This window comes from Accipiter gentilis, chromosome 18 (genome assembly GCF_929443795.1).
Source record: "Accipiter gentilis chromosome 18, bAccGen1.1, whole genome shotgun sequence".
NCBI lineage: Eukaryota > Metazoa > Chordata > Aves > Accipitriformes > Accipitridae > Astur > Astur gentilis.
The window spans coordinates 29,390,316-29,408,080 of record NC_064897.1 but is presented as its reverse complement, the minus strand read 5'-3'; the positions used below and the strand labels follow the sequence as shown (position 1 = coordinate 29,408,080).

At 45.9% G+C, this 17,765-nt stretch overlaps 2 protein-coding genes across 5 annotated transcripts in view; one reads left to right on the top strand and one right to left on the bottom strand.

Moving 5' to 3' along the window:
• Positions 1-17,765, bottom strand: part of PHETA2 (PH domain containing endocytic trafficking adaptor 2) — a 255,679-nt gene that overhangs the window by 78,634 nt on the left and 159,280 nt on the right. The gene's annotated exons all lie outside the window — the stretch shown is intronic.
• Positions 1-17,765, top strand: part of TCF20 (transcription factor 20) — a 132,519-nt gene that overhangs the window by 498 nt on the left and 114,256 nt on the right. For 3 of the 4 annotated variants that reach the window (XM_049822066.1, XM_049822065.1, XM_049822060.1), the window contains exon 2: positions 12,482-12,592. The exons of the other annotated variant lie outside the window; for it this stretch is intronic. The gene's annotated coding sequence lies outside the window, so the exon portion shown is untranslated. The remainder of the gene's footprint in view (positions 1-12,481; positions 12,593-17,765) is intronic. 4 annotated transcript variants of the gene reach the window in all.

The window sequence follows — 17,765 nt, the reverse complement described above, 5'->3', positions numbered from 1 at the left end:
CCCCCCCCCCCCCCCCCGGCGTGTGCGGCGTTTACTGGCGGTTTTATTTGTTTTTAAGCGGGCCGTAACCCGAGCTCTCCCCGCGCCCCCCGGGGATCCGCCGCTCTTCCCGGCTGTGAAGGACAGGCGCGTCCGCGCCGGTGCGCGGGGAGTCCGGCTGCCGGGCCTGCCGGTGGCGGGGGCAGCGGGGCAGTCTCTGGGGCTGCCGAGACGGGGGGAGGCGCTGATGCTTCCCGCAGGCTGCCGCTCATCCCCTCGCGTGGGTATCTGTCCGGCTGTCCGTGTGCAACCGTCGTTCATCTCCAGTTCCTTCATGTTATTTTCTTTTTATGGCCAACACGCAGTTAACGCCTGCGGTTTTGTGCATTGCTTTCCCCCCCTCCTTCCCCTCCCTTCGCCCATCTTGCCCCCCCCCCTCCCCCCCCCGTCACTTATGGACCAACACATCGTGACCTTTCTGGCTGTTAAGAATAATATTAAGGTGATCTTTATTTTTGCTAAGGCACCATCTCGCTTACGAGGTGCTTTTCCCAAGCCAGATTACTGCTGGTAGTGGTAGGCAGCTCCTTGCCCACCTGGGACTTGCCCACCAGCACCATGACTGGAAGTTGTTGACAGCGCGGGGGTGCACACATGTGCCACATGCTCCTCGAGCGAGCAGCCTCGCAGGCACTGAGGTTTATAGCTGGAAACTACTGGTGAGAGCCTAGGCAGTGGCATGGCGAGACCTGCTGCCGGGTGAAAAATACCCTAGCGAGGCTGGCATCTGAAGCCTCTTCTTGTTTGGGAATTGCTCTCCCTTATCTTTGCTGCATGCAGGTGCTGAGAGTGTGGTGCTGGGAGGGTTGCTGGGGGTGTAGAGGTCAGGAGAAGTTTGTGGGTAGGAGAAGGGTGTCCTGGGGAGGTGAGCTGGGGGTGCAGGAGGGGCTTGCAGGGAGCTGGGGTGGCATGGGGAAAGGTAGGGAAGAGCAGGCAAGGGGAGAGCACGAGCAATGGGAACAGGGGGCTGTGGACAGCCTGGGCAGGGGTCTCGGCCCCGCGAGTGCTCTCCCCTCGTTATGTGTACGGCGTGGTGCAACGCTGCTGAAGGGAACAGTTCTATGTGTAAGCGGTTTTTGGGTTTTTTTTCTTGTTTTTTTTTTAATTTTATTTTTGGCCTGCAACCCCCTCTGCTGTGATCTGAAAATAACCTGCTCCTAGGCACGGCTAGCATCTTCCTTCATAAGCCAGGCGGCCGCCTGACTTGAGTCTTAACACAGGCACCCGTTAACCCTGGCTCTGTCCAACTGGGAGTGCCCCTGGGAAGGAGTCTTCCCCTGCGCGGTTATCTTGGCTTGTGGGGACAGAGAAGAAACCACAGTTCCCTTTCAGAGGGTGGTGCTAGGCTGGCGTTGATAATTGTGTTAAATCTCTTCTCTGAGTCAAAACTAAACATAAGTAAAGTTACGAGGTGAGGAGAAACAAGCCACCTGCTGCCCGCTGGTGCCTGTGAGGGCAGAAACAGCCCTGGTGAAGCCATTTGTGTTCAGGTGGCAGGGCAGGTCTGTGGTTCAAGCAGTAGGAAACCAATTGCATGCCAGGGAAGTCAGTGGGGAGAGGGGAAGCCAAGGGTGTGTAGCACCTTCCAGTGCAGCTAATGTGTCCCGAGACGTTGCACAGCTCCTTTCGCTGCAGGCTTTGGAAAGAAAGGGGGTGCATGAGCATGAGTTTGGGCAGATACTGCTGTCAGCCTCAGCTGTTCAAAGACTATGAGTTAGTCCAGTTGTGCTGCCCCCACCTCAGTGTTTTTAAGGAGTGGTGTTGGGGGTCCTTGTTGGCATCTTTCAGGGTGAACCAGATTTGCAAGTTTATGCGTATCTTTGTGCAAACTTGAACCTGGAGTTTATTTTTAATGAAACCCACAAATCTTATGTAGTGTGACTTCAGTTAAAGCAGCAAATGCTCCAAACCCAGGCAAAACTGTCAAAGCAGGCAATACTGATTTTAATTGCTCGTTTTTCCCCAACTTCTTATTTTCACAAGATTCGTGTCCTGACTCCCCTCCCTTTGCGGGTGTTTCTTCGTCATGGTGGGGAACAGAAAGGAACTTGTGAATAGCCAGCTCAACTTTGGCTGATTAGGGCTGAGAATGCGACTGGTTTTTATTGTAACCAGCTCTGTCACAAGGGCCTGGACCCTGACAGTTTGTTTCATGTGGGTCATTAGCTGCCATGGAAGACTAATGACTATGGCTGACAACTTGTGTCCTCACAAAATAGGAGAAAAGGTTGGCTTTTCCCCTAGAGTGGATGGGAGGTTTGGAGTGAAAGTTAGTTCATCTGTCCCTTCCCTTAAAAAAAATGTACAGCACATTTTTGAAACTGAGTCATCAGGTAAAAGTTATTTCAAGTATTTTTAGGCTATTATGAATTCGGTGCACTTTGGCCACATGCTCACTGGAAATTGTAAGAGAGTCTTGCTCAGATTTGCCCTGGCTGGGCTTGAAAAGGTGATGAGAGAGTTTCCTCACTGCGGCCCTTTTAGATCTGGGTAGAGCAGAAGTGTCTTGAAAGGGTCATGACAACTGCTGTACAATACCCTCTCTGCAGAGATCGTATAGGAACGACATAAACTATCCATCCCCATCTTTCTGGGCAGCCTTTGCCGACAGGGGTAAGCAGGTGAGGTTGGAAGCAGGAAGGGGTGGAATATTTTGATGCCCTGTACTCTGGACAAACTGGGAAGGGGGTATGCAAGGCTCTTGTCCATCAGCCAAGTTTGTGCCCAAGACCGTGTTGCCTCCTGCTGGCAGACCAGTGGTACCTTTTGACTCTCTCTGAGCTGTGCTTCTGGAGAGAAGTAGCACAGGATCAGATACGTGGTGTGCAGAGGGCAAATTCCCTCCAAAGTCACTTTGTCATGGAAGTCATAACAGGGATGCACAGATTCAGGAATGATTATTAGTGTCTGATGACCTGGCCAGGATTGTGAAATGATGCTGAGTAAGAGATAAAAGGTTTTATATCCCATAAACTTGGTTCTCGCTTCAGGGTAAACCGCAAGGCTTTTCACATTTGAAAATATGCGAGTTTGACGGCTCTTTGGTAACTGCAAATAGCTGCAAACATTAATCACTTGAAACAAGTCCTTAAAAGTAAGAACAGACACAGATGCAGGCTATAGACAGGAAACTGAAAGAAGAGCTAATTGCGATTTTTTTGGGTGTATTTTAAATCACATTTAAGCCTGCATATATGATTCTGCGAGTGACCCAGCAGCTCAAGCAGTTTATTCATTTATTTAAAACAGCTTTGTAGTTCACCTTGAAAACCACTTCCTGCCATATGGTTATATTATTTCCCTGTGCCACGTTTTTTGCTAATTATCAAGACCATTTGCTTTAAAATAGGTGTTTTTAATTTCACAGCCTTGTCTGCCTCTCCTGCTTGATCCTGCCCTGGAGTCAAGAGGCTGTGTCTGTTCATTCTCCATGGCAACAGGCTGTGATTTACTTGTTTCAATTTAATTAAAAAGCAGCTATCAAATTCTAGGCATCTTATATGCTCCTTATATTAGAAAAATATCAGTGGATCAGTCTCCACAACAGATCTACCAATCTCAAAAATAAAATTCTCTGCCTGAGCCACTGGTTTCTTTCCCAGTCCATCCCTTTTGGAAGAGTTTAGGAGAGGGGGGAGTGCTGTGGCTTGTCCTCAGGTTGGAGCGGATGGGGGCCTCTGGACTGGAGTCGTGGTAGGAGTCGAGTTCTGGTCTCCTGTAGCGCTGCTAGTAACATCGGGCTGCTAGTTTAAATTGCAGGACTACCTATTCAAGCCCATTAGGTCGCCTCTCTTCTCCTGCTGTTGTGCAGCTGTTGGGAGGTTTTGGGGCTTGATGGGTTGGCATGAACACCCCAGACCTTGCCTGGAAAGGAGGGCGTGGGTTGCATGCTCTGTGCATGGACTCCAGCTTGCTCAGGCAGGTGCTTTCTGCAGCAGCTACATCTGCTGAGCCATTTTTGGGGCTAGTGCGAGGTTGTGATGCCATTGCAGGTGCGGGTGAAAAGGGCACAAGTATCAGTGGGCACAAACATCTGTACTTGCTGCATTGAAAATGCAGAAAATGGCAGTTCTGCTAGAAATGTTAACTATGTTCATCAGCTCTCCCCATGTGAGAGATTTTACAAATCCAAATCCCTTGCGTTGTGTTTGTTTTTTTGGTCCATCTTGAAGCCTATCTGTTTTTTGATGCGTGCATGATACGGCTTTTGGTTTCAAGCTGGTCACAGCATAGAAACCCACAACGCCCTGTTGGTTTAAGCATGCCTGATATTTCTATGCAGGCTAGAAATGAAGGCCTTAATTCTACATTAGTTTTCCAAGTGCTGTGGTTGTACAAATACTAGTTTGTGTTAGTCAGGGATAAGGAAATGTACGGGCAATGACAGGCAGTTGTTGACTAAAGAGGGGACAGTGTTGGGAAAGGACCTTGGGGATGGATAGAGGAGTGTGGTGAATTTACTAACCTACAGGTGTTAGGTTTAGTAGTAAATGAACAGAGTGGAACAAGTGTAATTAAGGACTGCCAAAATTAATGCTCCTTTTTGTCTTTAACACCAACAACCCAATTCTTAATAGGATTATTTTCCCTTGAAGGGACTTTTCAGATGACTCAGCCTTTGGAGTACCTGTGTGCCAGTGGTGTTTTATTCCGAGGAGAAGCTGGGCCTGCTGAGTTGTATAACTAGACTCAGGTGCCACTTCTGAGCTCTGCTAATGTGTGAAAGAAGAAAAGTTGGCCGTGCATTTTTATTAAGTCTTAAGGAGTGGTTATCATCAGAAGAGTGCCTGCACAAAATGGCACTTTTTTTTTTTTTTTTTTTCCTTTAGTGTTGCTACTCCTGGTGCTTTTTCAAAGTCACTGCTGGCGATTTTAACAGACGTAGGTTCTTGCTCCTCCTAGCCCTGCCAGAGCCTGCAAGGCTATGGCAGAAAATGTTGGACTCTCTCCTGGCTTGCTTATCTTCATCAATTAAAGTTATGTACAGAGTTTCTAGCTGCAGATTCCTGGTGATCATGCACCAACTGGGAAGATCCTCTTTGAGTCCCTGAGGTTAGCAGTTAAGCGTGTGTTTACTAGTAAAGTGAGCATGTTTGGTCTATGGGCTGCTGAGCGGTAAATCTGAAATCTCATGATGTTGTTCCTAATAAAAACAGAATAAAACCAAGCAGAACCTCAAAGCAAGCTTTTGTTTGCTACTGTATTTAAGCAGATAAATTCAAGGAATTTATATCCAACTAGTAACATCCTTAATTCTTTATTACTAGTTTTACTAGAGTACAGGCATGATCTGTATTCTTTAAGAGTTCATCTGTTCCTCTTGCTTATCCAGCTTTGAAGTAGACCTTACTGATATTAATTTCTGTATAGCCTGTAACCTCATCTATAAAATGAAGGGAATACTTCATACAGGCAGCTGTGAAGTTACATTTATTGTCTGTAAATTGCTTTTAGTAATTGAGCAGAGGAGGTGGAGAGGAATAAAGACAGTGGAGTAATATGGGCTTGTTTTTTTTTTTTAATCAAAAAGAACTGCATTATTTTTGTTCATCTGATGATGTAGAAGCTGATGGGGAAAGAAAAATGCTTTATCAAGAGCACCCTGGAACTAATTGTTAAGTTTGTAATGAAAACAGAGATTTCTGAGCATAGTGATGAAGGCAGCCATCTTGTTTGATAGTAACAGAGTCCAGTTTAGAAATAGGCACAATTATTATTGGAAATCCTGCAGTACCTCTCATATTTCTGTCTGGTTTGGGTCTGCTCAATTTTAATGTTGTTCTTTATGTACATGGTTGCCTTCATCATCCAGTTCAGAAATGCTATTGGTAGGTAGAGCCTAATAATAGGTAAAACTCCCTGTTTTAAGATTATTAGCAAACACCTCTGTTGCAGGCTTTTCAGCTAGGCCCCTTGTTTTGTGCTGACCGGTATACTTGTTGGGTGAAACTGCAGTTTAACGTGGGTAAGGATGGATTTTCTTGCTGTGGCTGAACCAATCTAACCACTTGCTCCTTCTAAGAGGGGTGGTCATGCATTGCTCTTGGCTCTGTGGCTGTATTCCTTGCCTTGTGCCCACTCTGGTGCTAAATGGATCCAGCTTGTTCAGCTTTCGGAAAGCTGACTTCCCCCAAAATATAAAAAAATGAATAGTTTTCTCCTGGGACAGAGTGCTGAACCTGCTCACCAGGTTCAGGCTAGCATCAGAGTTGCTGCACAGGAGGGGCGAGATTTGTTTTGCCAGCAGTGAAAGGTAGGGAATGAAAGAAAGGTGGAAATGGGGCCCCCCTTTTTTGGCAGCAGTGAACTATTAGCCTGGTTCAGCTGTAATGTGAAACCTCACCCTCAGCCTTCGTTTTCAGGTCCTTCCCTTCCCCTCTGCTCCTCTCATTCCTTCTCCTGGATATACTTGTGTGCCTCCAGATGCTGACTCCATTCCCAAGCAGTATTTTCAAAACGGGGAAAAAGAGGGAAAAGGTTGAGTTTCACTGCCGCTGCAGTAAGAGATGTACCGTAGTTCCTGAGAGCCCACTGCTAACAGCCCATTGGTATGAGCCTAAGAATTATTATTATTATGATCATATATTATTTTTAAAGGGCTCAAAAAAAAAAAAAGTAGCCATAACCCTCCCCTAAGAGAGGGCTAAAGGAGACTGCCTGAGGCGATAGCTGTATGCTGGGTTTGTGAAAGAGCTTCCCCAAACATGGTGATGGTGGCCTTTTGGACTGAGGCCTCAGACTTGGTGGGACCAGGTGGTCCCTGCGGCCTCAGATAAATGGCAAGAGCAGGGAAACGTCTGGAGAATTTTCTGCACGTGGTGAGCCAGGCCTGAAGCTGACTACCACAGCACTAGGAGGAAGTCTCTCCATCTCTGAACTGTGACTTGCAGTTGTTCCAGGTACTCCTGCCTAACTAATTTTCAGGCACCAGCAGAAATTGGGAAGGCTTTGTGGGACACTGCTGTGGTATTGCAGAATAGTGCTGTCTTGCTCCAGAGATCCAATGAAGCCAGGCATGTGCTGAAGCTCAGACTCTGTGGGAACTCGCAAAGACGAACTTTGCTTCTGCTGACCAGAGTGAAGAGCGTTTCTGCCTCAGCTTTGCCGTTGATGGATTGGTGCATCTGCATTAGCCCTTGCTGACTGCAGGAAAGGGGGGATGTGTCACCTAATGAGATGCATGCCCAATTGTCTACTTAACAGGGGCATGGTGCAGGTCAGAGTGTGCATTTGGGAGACTAGATGGAGGCGTCTGTTGGCCTACAGTGATTGCTTTATGGTTAACGGAGCAGATACTATGTCTGTCTGGTGAATTTTATACAGCATGAAGGTGAAGATGATGTCAGTGAAGAGTAGTGTGCCAGAGGCAGCAGGATGCAGTGAGCCTATGCATGTGTGGACCGACTAAGGGCTGTACCTGGCAGGAGGGGCAGGTTGCAATTGGTGTGCTGCACAAATTAGAAATGTTTGTGCAGCCATTTTCAAATAAGAAAAGTAGTAGGGAGGGATGAGGGAATTTGCTCCAACTTGAGAGTTGTTAGAGATTTGTTTCATGCTGTACTGCAGTTGGTTGGGGTTTTTTTAAGCATTTAAGCCTAAATTCCTCTCGTTGGTATAGGAAGACATTATGGCAAGAGAAAGATTATTGTAGGATTGTGTTGCTTTGCATGGTAAGATTATACACTGGGTGGCTGTTACAGTGGATTTGTGTTCCATGGATGGAGTGAATAAAGGAAAGAACCGGTGTATTGATATTAAATAATGGTGCCACTGGATATGTTGAGCACAAAGTGTCTTTGTTTTCAAGGATATGTTTTTTTAAAAATCTGACACACTTATAAGCCAGCTGCAGTATTATTTTTTTTTAAGATACATTTGTAAGAGAGAGGGCAATGTAGAAAATGCTGTAAGTAATCTCATTGAGAAGTATGTTTTTCTTCCATCCCTTTGGACATGTGTGCAGCCTCTGGGGAAGATGTTACTGAAGGAGCTGGATAATCGGGGTCTTCTCTGGAGCTGCCATTGTTTGATTGATGTAGTGGGTATTAGCTGGGGGATGTGTACAGATGCAGGGGCTGTGTGGGGTTTCATCTCTGCAGTTTCCCTTTTTTTTTCAGTCCTGGGTAGAGGTATGTATCCTAGCACTTTTGTCTTCCACCTACATGTCTTTCTCATCTCCTGTAAATACTTGCTGACTTTTTTTTTTGTTGTTCTTCTGGCAAATCTTCAATTGTGCTTGTAATGGGTGACTCTCTTCCTGTGCTGCTTAACCTGGCTCATGATGATGGGTGTTCCTGTAAGCCAGCCTTTCCTGGATCTCTTCGCTGAATTTGCATGCAATCTGCCCAGTCTGGGGCCTTCTCTGCTGTTGTATTGGTTGCTCTAGTGAAGATCCAGGTATTATAGCTGATTCTAGCAATGCTCCAGCTGCCTCATGGAGTGCAAAGGAATGCAGTGAAAGAAGCAGCCGTTCCTGGGCCCTGTTTGTCCTGAGGCTGGAAATGCCGAGGGCACATTAGAGTTCCCATGTAGGACTGCAATAATTAAATAGTGCTGGGAGGGAGGGGGGAGGAGAGCATGTGATGGTCACTTCAAATAGATTAACAAAGAGGGGCTATTACAGTGCCAGCAGAAGACATCCTTCTGTGGAGGTTCCTAGCCAGGAAATATTTTAAAAAGCTGTTCAGAGAGTGAGAGGCAAGCCTGATAGGTCTGTGCTATAATTAATTGCCCAGATACCACTGGAGGAGCGGTTTGGAGAAGGGAACTCATACGTGAGCTGGGTGTGGTGTAGAGAGGGAAACGGGAATTTCCTGACTTCTGTTTGCAAAGCTCAAATGTAGAAAGAATTTTAGACATAATAGGTGGAAAGAAGAACTAAAATTAATAGGTAGTTCAATTTTTTTTTTTTCCTCCCCACTGTGTGCTCCTGGCTAGTGTTAGTTGAACATCAGTTGAAGCAGTACAGAGCATGCTTGGGAACTGGAGACATTAAGCAGAAAGAGAGAGTGAATCTGATTAGCTCTGCTTTTCGTGCATTAAGCAGAAAGATGGGCTGAAATGTGATTGCAAACAGATAATAGCAGCAGGCTCCTGAGGCACCACCACGACCCAGCATACGGGGTGATGGATCTAACCATGCTGTAGAACTGTTTCTTGTAATAGAAGCCGCTTGTTTTTATGTTGCGGTTTCTGTTGTACTTTCTAATTATCCTATTCATCGCTGTCTGCCATTTTGAGCCTGGCCACATGGGATGGCTCAGCCCACTGGAATGTGTGCCCTGTTGAGCACTTCTGCCCTGAATAGTAACCGTAGCTCTGGTAGCCAAACGGTGGGAGGGAAGAGGTGCCAAGGCTCGAGAGTCCTAGCTATTTTCCCCCTTATTTCCAAGAATAATGGAAGTTACGGCTGCTGTTTTTGCCATACTGGGAAAGATGAGTGCTGATGTTGTGTGTAAAACTCTTAACTTTACTCTGAAAGTGCAAGTATTGGGGTTTGTTGGGAGAAGGTTCCTAGTGACCTGAAAAAAGGGGCATCTATCAGTACTGCTTATAAATAATAAATAAAAGCTGTCTTTGCTACACCAGCCACTTTCTCAGCACAGTAGCAGAAATCCTGGAGCCATTTCCAGTCTGTGGCCTCTCCTCTACACAGAACAAATGCAGCAGAGAAGACAGGCTGGCAGAGGCTCAGCCATTGCAGGCTGGAACTGGCACTGCTGATAGAGCATCCAACATCCCTGTGTGCTGCTGGGGGAGTTTTCTGTGTTGATGAGGTGGCCCCTTCCCCAAAACAACCTGCTTGCCCTTCTCTCCACTCGAGGCTTTCATTGGAAAGCTTAAAGAAACATTTCCAAAAGTGGTGTGGATTGGGGGAATGCAAAGAGAGCGGGAAGAGCAAAGCTCTCCTTAAAATGTCTGAACAAAGCATAGTAGTAAGAAGCTCAGGTGCGCACGCGCGCACGTGTGTATGTGTATTTTAAGGCCAGAAGGGGTGGGTCAGACTAGTGTTTCTGTGACCTTTTATCAGCTGTGTCTTGCCTTTCCTGCCTGCTGCCTCTTCTTGCTTGTCAGGGGACTTCCACTTCCTTCCCGCCAACCTGCAGGGCTGCAGGCAGCCTCCCTGCCCTTGTGGCAGCTCCCAGCTCTGGCTCTGAGCCCAAGCTGATAATCCCGACAGATTTTACTGGCTTGTGCTCTGCTCTGTGCCTTGCTGTAGGGGAGACAGTGAGTGAGGTTGTGGTGTGCATGACTTTCAGCATCATGCTGGCCCTGGGATTCCACCTGGTGGCATCCGTGTGAAACCCAAACCTTGTAATAAGCACCGGCTGAGCCTCTGGTAGAGCCTGGCTTTGCTCAGTGAGGCCTCTTGCTTCCGTACCTGCAGGTGGCTGGCTAGCACAGATGTCATCCAAACACACCTTCTAATTGTCTCTAGCTGTCCAGATGATTGCCAGTGGTATGGGGTTGGGGTGGAAGTAGGAGGTGTTGATAGCCAGGAAAGCAAAAATTCATCAGGTACCAGAGAGGGTAATGAAGATCTTCTCTCGCCTCTCTCTCCATGCATCAAAGCACACTTAAAAAAACCAGAGCGTTCATCTTTGACCCCCATTAATGACTGGCTTGGTCTGTGTAAGAGTTTTATGAGTCTGCTGCTGCTCCCACAGAGTTTAATTATTTAGAGCATGAGGTGGAGGTTTGTGCTTTCACTGCTGATGGTCCAGGGTTCAGGCCCTCCTGATGAGCCAGGGGGGATTGGTTACAAAGGCAGTCTGGCTGGATATGCAACCGCTTGCTCTGAGGAGCCGAAGGGAGGTGTGAGCTGCAGCTGTGCAGTCCATGTCAGGGCTGGGAACATATCTTCTTCTCATTGTGCGAGGTCCGTGTGACTGTGTCATGTTGAATTCAAGGTCTGTGTCCTTATCTTCAGGGTACTTCATGGTGTGGACCTGAGATACCATAAATGACTACCTGAAGCTGCCAGGTGGGCATGCTTGTGGCAGGCCCTTCTTGTTGCTGAGCCCCTCAGTCAATGGTAGAGGCTTTAGGGGCTGGTGTAAGACTCTGGCAGCAATATCTGGTTTATCAGCCCTAGGCTACAGGCTCTTCCCATTCCCTGCGGTGGTATGCCTTCGCCTGCCTTCTTGCTGCTAACAGCCCCCTCCTGTTTCCCCGAGCTCCTGCTCCACACTGTAGCAACCACCTTTTGTACTGTAAGATTCCACCTTGAGCCTGCTGCTTCCTTTCCTTTGCAGTATGTCAGCTTGTTCTTGCCTTCCCTACTTTTCCTCATCCAGGTTTTCTCTGCTGTTAATACTCCCAAGACTTTGGAACACAGAACAGATGTAAGAAACAACCAGGTGACTGACTGATGTGCTTGGAGACCATTGCGCAGCTCGTGTTCCCAAACAGGCAGCTGGCCAGCTAGACCAGGAGTGTTTCCCTGCTGTCCTGCTGACCATTCAGCCAGGTTTACACTTCTAGTGGGAAGGTACCTGGCTCCAGGTCGGTTGATGGGGATGTGGGCCGGTCTGACGCATCAGCTGGCCAGCTGGAAGGGTCACACTGACGATGTTCATGTTCTGGCAGCTGGTGGAATGGGTAAATTCCCCTTGGGATTGTGCTGCCTCTTGCATTGGTGGGTCCCGAGGGCTTATGGTGCTTATCAGTGCTGAAATGAAACAGCGGCAACTGTTTGGTGCAAGACTAAGTGGAGGCTTGTTTCAGAGCAGAAGTGATTGATACTGGTGGATCTGGGTTTGGGTGACAGCAAAATAAATTTATGGGTGGACTGGGAAGCCTTGTTTAGTGTGGAAGGTTCATACTACATTTCTCGTACCATGACCGTCAATAATGAAAATGCCTATCACAGCAGACACCAAGCTAGCGGGTTGCCTGGTGTGTTGCTGCTTCTGAAGGTTGAGCTTGTTATGCATGCTGGGTCTCACTTCTTTACTCTGCCTGCTGCCATTTCTTACCCCCTGAGCTCAGGGACCACTTGAACCTTCACCTTCTCACATCTGCTCTCCTGCCATCTCCTCGTATGTGCCTGATCTCCTGTTTTCTGCTGTAGCAAGGGCCTATGCAGGCTTTTGGTTGCATGCCAATGGGCTCTTCATGCTATCCCTATTTACCCTGGTTTATCTATTCCCACTCCTTTCCTATTCCTATTTCATTTCCTTTGGTATGGGACTAACGTTCCAGGTTGTGTTGGGAGACTGCATTGAGCTGAGATGGCAGAAAGAGGGTGGAGGGGAGGAAGGGGCTTATACTGGTAGATGTGAGTTTCTGCCATCAACTCAGTCTTTAATCTGTTGATTATTATGGACCTAGCTAAATCAGGTGGATGTGCTAGACAAATGCCAGATGCTCTGTGTTCTTCCTGCCTCCATATTCTACTCTGTTTTTCCATTTTTTCTTTTTTTTTCCTGCAAATTAATAGGATTCTGCCCATTGATGATTAAAACATCGCTTGGAGTTTTGGAATGGATCAGATGCGTCAATCAAATGTTACCACATTGCACCCAAAGAGAGGAATGCCATCCAGCTGGGGGTAGGGTCTTTTTTTTCTTTGCCCCAATCAGTGTCTAGAGTTATTGGAAACCTTTCTGGGTTTTTAAATGCAAGAATATTTAATAGAAAGTACTAGTTTTCAAAATTAATTACTTTATTGTGTAAAAAAATGACTGCTTGCTTTTTTTTTTTATTGGTATGGAACAATGTTGTGTGTCTTTATATTCAAAATGTTAATAATCTTGAGGCTTTGAAGGAATGTGGTAAATAAAACATTTCAGTAACTACTTCAAATATTTTGGGAGGGAAATTTTGTGTTTTAAATGAAAAGTAAATATATTCTGATTACTAAGAAAGATGAAAATAATTTAACTTTTTTCAGAAATGTCAAAAGTTCAGGTCATTTGTACCAGTTCTAGAAATTAATGTAAAACAGACTAATACCTGTGGATAAACTGTTCCCCTTGCAACAGAGGAAGGGAAGCAAATAGATCAGTAAGAAGCCGCATCTCTTTGTGTGCTGCTTACGGGTATGTGGCTACTATGGCAGCAGGTGTAGCATGAGACTTGGAATGAAATAAAAGGTCAGGGAGAATGTGAATCCGGAGCCTCGCATGGGCTTAAAGCACAGGTTGCAGCTGGAGTGGCAAACTGAAGTGGCTTTTTGGCTCCCTTCCACTTGCTAGTGCACGGCTATCCATTATCTTCTTGCTGGTATGCCACTTGGCTGTTTCAGCAGAGAGGCTGCAGAGACAAAACACTTATCTGGCTCTCAGAAGTGGGATGGACTTTCCAGGTCAGGCATGAGATGTGTGTTAGGGTTTGTGTCCGGAAGTAATGCTGTTCCAGTGTTGCTCACTTGAAATCCAAAGCTCCTTATGCTTCACTTTGATTTCCTGTTCTTGTTAAAATTGCTTTTGCTTTAGAAATGAAGGGTCTTAAAGCTGAGGGGTTTGACAGAGCGTGCTGCAGAATGATTCTTTCTCCTCAGCGTGCAAGTTTCCTGAATGAATGATTTTGAAGTAAAGTAATATTTCCCTGCAGAGCCTGCCTCTGTTAAGTCTTTAGACTGTCACAGCAACAGTGACACTACTAGTGCAATATTAATAATTTATGTGTGTCCCTCATTTTGGACCTTTGTCAGTCATTTCAGCCTCAGCAGGCTGGGAGAGATGAGAAAAGCACGTATAAGTTTTGCTGCTGTTTTCTCTGCTTATCTTCTCAGGGTAGGCAAAAGATTTTGGTCTCCAGAGAATGTCTATCTGGAACCTTTTAGCAGTGCTAAATTTGCAGAAATAATACCAGAAAATAGCATAATGGTGTCTCATTTCAGTCATCTCTGCATAGGGTTGTACTGCTTTCATTGGACGTCTGCAACAAGTGTGGTTCAGATGTTCATGAGCTTTGCCTGGTTGCAGTAGGTGAGGGAGAGGTGAACCTTTTATGGGTCCCTTCTGTGGGATGAGCCAAGCCAGGGTTTTGCTGCACGTGTATAATCAGCCCCAAATGTTTCTGTGCTGCTGCAGCTGCACATAGCTTTCTTCAAAACTGGGCTTCGTGTCCTCGATTCTTTCCCTCACCCGCTACTAAGGGAGGGAGTTGGTCAGGTAGTTTGTGTGTTTCCTGAGTAGGTCTTGCTTGAGGTGAGGAGCAGAAGACTCTGAGCCAAATGAAAATGGGTCTTCAGAAATGAGGCTGATAAGAGGATGTCACAAGAGAATTCAGCTGGTTTAAATACAAAGTGTTAGTGAATTCTGGAGTTAACTGTTGCAGGCTTGTGCTTGGTGTTAGCAATCATCTGAACACCTTCCAGCTTGGCTGTCTGCTAGGTACTTCTCCTTCAAATCTTGTTGGAAGCATGACACTGTGTTTTGGGGTTTTGAAGGGCCACTGGTGTAGCAGTGAGTATGAACCTAGTTGACGTGTTTCAGTGAATCTGTGTTCTTGCAGGTGGGTACTGAACAGTTTGAGTCACATTGGTCTACTTCAAGAGGTATTTAGCAAGCAGGTAAGTAGTTTGTGGGAAGTTGAAGAGTTAGCTCCCATCTGTTGCTGGTGGTCCAAAGTGGTTGATTCACTCCAGGCAATGAGGAACCCACAGGTTCTGTGCTGGGTCATGGATGGATGGGACTGTATAGGAGAGGAGAATGTTCTGCAAAGAATTTAATCTGTATCTCAAGCCTGGAATAGCTTTATTGAGGAAGGACATATTTCTAGAATAATTGTTGGGGGAAAACTAATGTTTCTTTAAAACTGGATTACATTGTTTCAAATTCTGGTTTTGAACATCTTGGCTTGGAAAAAAGTTTGCCTCAAAAACTGCTGTGTGCGTGGAGAAAGATTAACGGATAAGAAGGAACTTGGATCTAATTGTTTTGTGTCGCACTCATTAAAAGATCTTTTCATTTGAGACTGAATTTTTTGCCACGGTTTGTACCTTTGTAGTTCAAACATACTCTCCTCCTGGATTCTCTGTTTTGTTGAGTCTCCCTGAGAGCTTGTATGTACAGTTTGAAGAAAACAAGATGTAACTGAGTTAAGATTTCTTGAACTTAAATTTTAATACTTAAATTGCATAGCCAAATGGCTTGGCTGCTGGTGAATGGTTATAGTTCAGAAAGAAGCTAAGATGCCTTGTTGGACTTCAGATGTCTTGGTTGCAGCAATGAGAATTTTTTTTTCTTTTTTTTTTTCTTTTTTTTTTTTTTGACTGATAAGGGGCTAGAGCCTTGCTCCTGGCTCTGCACTTGAGTGCTTCATCTAATATACATGTGCGTTTGTAACAAAAGACTTTTGCAAAGCAGCACTGATTTCTTCTGCAAAACAGAGAGAATTGGGAAGCTGAGTTGGAAAACTCTCTTTCCTTCCCCCACCTCTCTTTACGAGAAGTACTTTAAATAGGGAGCTGTTCAGCAGGTTGCAACCAGAATTCTATAATAAGATCTCTGTTCGCTCTCCCTACTTTTTCACATGCAAAGTTGTGGCTGTAATTTTATGACAGCTGCCCTCTTGGCTGACATGCGGCAGATTGAACTGGGGATCTCCAGAGCTAAAAGTGTGAGCTGCTACTCTGTGAGCTAAAGCTCTATAGCTGGAGGCTGTAATGATCTATATCCTTCATGACTGAGTGTAGAAGGGAGCTGCAAAAAGCACTTGCTGAGTTATGGTGCATACAGGGTACTCACTGTGTACATGGTTACTTCCCGGGTGTACTGGAAGCTTTCTTTGAGTGGTTTGTGATAATCATACAAACTGTTGTCAACTCATGGCTGCTTTAAAATGACACTCCATTTTGAAGCCTTTCTACCTTAAATAAAATAACTTTACTAGCCTGTTACTCAGGCACAGACGTTTGTTGCTGTATGTGTACGTTGCACTGAGCATGAGGGACCCTGATGTTACTGAGGTCCCTCAACTCTAATGCAATGTAAGTAATTGTTAACAATACTAAGTGCAATATGAAAAATTCTACAGCACCAGTGATGTTCAGAAAAATGTGCCTTTATGCTTTGTCATTACAATAGGTTTTTTTGTAGATGGCACCGTGGGAGCTTTGTAAAAACGAAGGAAGGAGAAGCTGAAATTGTTGGAATCTCTCCTGTTTCCTAAGGACCAGGAAAACCTGAGCAGTGCCAAAGTTTGTGAGGCTGAGGAAAAATTAAGGGAAGCAGAACCATATGGAGCTTCATGAGTAGTGTCAGCCGTGGGTAGCTTCTGCAACCAGTGTTGTTGGAGAGGGGGAGGTGTGTTATAAGTTGAGACATTAATTTTGAACTTTGTGATGTTCTTAACACCTCCTTCCCCCCACTCCATCCCCAAACAAAAAGCAAACCAAAAAAACCCACCAAAAAGGGAGATAGCTTTAAATGGGGCAAAATATGTGTTCCTGTCGATCTGCACAGTTCAAAACCAAGCTGATCTTTCCCCCATTCAAAAAATATAAAAAGGAAATGTTTAAGGGAGGCAACTAAACATTACTAAACAAAACTGAGACAGGCCTTCAGATCTAAAACACTAAGTTAGTACTAGCCCAGTGTGTCAGAAACTTAAACTTGATACCAGATACATTACTAAGACTGAGATTCTCTGCTGTAAATTAAGATATTTTATATATATGTTAGGTCATGTCCAATTACACACTTCTGACCATGCTAAATCATGGTTTAGTTAACACCCTCCGCCCTAGTTGCATCCTCCACTGCCTTTCTTTGCATGAATTCATGCACACAGGGTTAGTATAAAGATACCTATAGCATGGCTTAAGAAATTCCTATTTCCTCACCTCCCACCTCACATTCTGTATTGTACCACCACTGTCATCCCACTGGTTGTGCAGATGCAACCATTGGTAGGACTGTGGTGTGAAATACATCAGTGACCTGATATGGCTCAAAAGCCCCAAACTTCCAAATATGTGAAGCAACCCAGGCTACAGTGATCTAGTCCACAGTGCTGCCTTGCAAGCAGCAGTGTTGGCAGAACTGGGGAGGGGATATCGCAGGAGTGGTGGAGGGAATTTCTTAAGTTGGTGTTACTCCTGAAAGAAGTGTCATGTGGGACTGGCCCCATCAGGCCATCTCGCCAGTCCTGGGGCTTGATTCTCTACTGCCAGCCCGTCACTCCTTACAGAGACAGCGGGATGAGGCTTCCCTGCTTCCCGTGGGAGCCTGTTCCACCACTTAATAGACTTCACTGTCAGGAAACATTTCTTGATTATGCTTTAATCATGGGTGTCAAACTCCTGGTCCCTGGGATGACCTTAGCCTGCATCAATACAAGTGCCTTCCTTGCACGTGCTGCCTAGAGCCTCCCCCCCGCCTCCCCCTTCTCCTCTGTGTCGTGGTTTAACCCCAGCCAGCAACTAAGCACCACGCAGCTGCTCACTCACTCCCCCCCATCCAATGGGATGGGGGAGAAAATCGGGAAAAAAGAAGTAAAATTCCTGGGTTGAGATAAGAACGGTTTAATAGAACAGAAAAGAAGAAACTAATCATGATAATGATAACACTAATAAAATGACAACAGTAGTAATAAAAGGATTGAAATGTACAAATGATGGGCAGGGCAATTGCTCACCACCCGCTGACCGACACCCCGCCAGTCCCCGAGCGGCGATCCCCTGCCCCCCCACTTCCCAGTTCCTATACTAGATGGGACGTCCCATGGTATGGAATACACCGTTGGCCAGTTTGGGTCAGGTGCCCTGGTTGTGT